The 2466-nt window shown below is 41.0% G+C and overlaps 1 long non-coding RNA gene across 1 annotated transcript; it reads right to left on the bottom strand.

Annotated features, from left to right (window-relative positions):
* Window positions 1-1190: 1190 nt before the first annotated feature.
* Window positions 1191-1784, bottom strand: LOC141092738 (uncharacterized). Its single transcript, XR_012232882.1, has 2 exons — window positions 1674-1784; window positions 1191-1319 (listed from the first exon to the last, which is right to left on the bottom strand). It is a non-coding gene; the product is annotated as an uncharacterized lncRNA (long non-coding RNA).
* Window positions 1785-2466: the final 682 nt, after the last annotated feature.

Consider the following 2466-nt stretch of genomic DNA (forward strand, 5'->3'; position numbering starts at 1 on the left):
GAATTTTGACGATTTTGAGGAAAATGCTAGTGAATCCGAACACGAATCTGAATGTGCTATGTTCATGCCGAATTTGAGATTGGTGAACATTTTCTGAGCAAGTTAGCTAATCTCTAGTCACTACCTACGGGGTCCTATCGCTGTGACATGATAAAACAGTAATGGAGATAATTCAAGTTTTTCATTACTGGAAAAAGTGTTTGTATTACTCATTTTTTAAATTGCAGCACTAAGTTACATGATCAATCTAGTACAATATAACTGTAACCCCCAATATGTTGGGCGGACTATACAATCAGCTTACAATAGGATGAATAAACATAATGTTGGTACAATATATGTAATGGAGTAACCAATCACAGTTTATGAAAGCATTTTCTACTGGAACATAAAAAGATATGAATACCCTAAAACTAACAATAAAATAGAAAAGATACCAGATAATGTTCCGAATCATTTTCAGAAACTTATTAAGGCTAAGTTCACACTAGGCGTTTTTGCAGCAGTTTTCTAATGCAAATTTTCAGTTGCGTTTTACAGTATCAGCAAAGTCTGAGATTTCAGAAGTCTCATGCATACAGATCAGCATGCTCAAGAGACAAATCTGGCATGCTGAAACCACAGTAAAAAATGCCCCGAAAAAAAGGAAAACCGCTTCTTTCCTACCAAGAGATTAGGTTTTGTTGCAGGAAAAAAAAAGCTGAAAAAATGCCTAGTGTGAACATACCCTTATTCTTTTTTTTATTTTTATTTACTTAATGTGTGGAGATTCCGGTAGCCAATCAGGGCGCAGAAACTATCCACAACATCCAGACACAAGGGTTTTTGTCATTGGCTGCTGAAGTCACAAGTCCCTCTCCATATAAAAAGCGGACATGGGGTTTCGGCACCATTTTGTGTCAGTAACAGCGTAGTGAGGCTGCTGCTGCAACTAGTCAGATAGTAGGCTACGCTGTTTATGCTCAGCTAGTTCAGATAGATTTCAGCATATAAATCTTTTGTGCTAATTCTGTAGTCCTGCCACCAGCCCACATTTCAGCATATAAAAACTTGTGCCAATTCTGTGGTCCAGAGTAGTGTAGGTATTGGTGTGCACTCAAGGTCACTGTAGAAGCGAGGTGCTGGTAGAACGGACCGTGGTGGTCCCTGAAATAAGTAGCAAAAATTCACCGCACACTCTAATGAAATAATTTGCAGCCAACAGTGGAATTTTATTTTTGACAAACAGATAAGTGCCAAGTTACAAAAATTGGTCCAAAACCCAGTAAAATTGAAACGTCGGGTGTTTCCACCCTCCCGGGTCTTGATCATGGGGTTTACTAAAAGACAAAAAATAAGCAAATAAAAATCATGTACATATATACAAGAAAAACACTAAGAACATACAGAAAAGAACAAGAATAAAAAAAGAAGAAATTCTCAAGGTGCAAATGGCACAAATAGAGTTGCAACCAGGTCTAGTACATTAGTCGATGTCTAGTTACATAACATAGAACCATATGGATAGGAATAAGGTAGGGAATAAGCCATAACCGTATCAACAAGTTTATGGGCATGCTTGAGTCCTAAAGAGGTAGGTGTAGGAAATAAAAGACCTAGGAGGTTCAAATAGTTAAGAGAACCAGGAAGCAAGGACAAGGGAAATACAAAAATAGCATTTGTATGGTAAATACCTTGGGTTCAAGAGGAATGGGAGCCAGGGTTAGGGAATAGTCGTATATAAGCTTCCATGCTAAAGAATATGGTAGAGCGACATATTGTAAGAAAAGGGTCACAGATGCTTGCACCCTGGGTGGCATGGAGTGAGCACATGTGGGAGGTATAAATAGGGGATTGTAGGCATGGCGACGCTGCATACTAATGAGTGCAGAGTGGCTGAGTGTTACCACATGAAGAGGGGGCAGGTATGAAGCAGGCCATAGTAATAGGGCTATTGTAACCACTGGTTTGTTCAAATGTGATGAGTAGTGATGGGCAGTCCGGCTCTTTTTGGTGATCTGGCTCACTCGGCTCCGCTCACCAAAAAGAGCCGACTCTTTTTGGCTCAAAAAACGGCTCTTCTTGCAAAAAGTGCTACTTTCCCCAATTTTATCACTCCAGTCTCTTAACTATAAAGCCTGGACCTCATTATACAGCTGTACAGGGGTCTAGTGAAGGCTTTTTAGCCATTTTCTCAGAGTGTAAGCTCCTGGGATCAGGCCCTCACTCCTGTCCGTATTGCTGATTTGTGTTAGGCCGGGGTCACACAGGCGAGGAATACGGCCGAGTGAGAGGCGCTAAAAGCACGCATTACACACGGACAAATGATTCTCTATGGGTTTGATTCCAACAGCCGTATATTTCTCGGGCGTATTCTACGATCACACATAGCGACTCACCAGCGATCCCGACAACGATATCAACGTGTCAGGTTCGCTGGTGAGTCGCTATGTGATCGCTGGTGAGCTATCAAACAGACAGCTTTAC

Source organism: Dendrobates tinctorius, unplaced genomic scaffold, assembly GCF_039654945.1.
Source record: "Dendrobates tinctorius isolate UK_male_01 unplaced genomic scaffold, ASM3965494v1 ptg000060l, whole genome shotgun sequence".
NCBI lineage: Eukaryota > Metazoa > Chordata > Amphibia > Anura > Dendrobatidae > Dendrobates > Dendrobates tinctorius.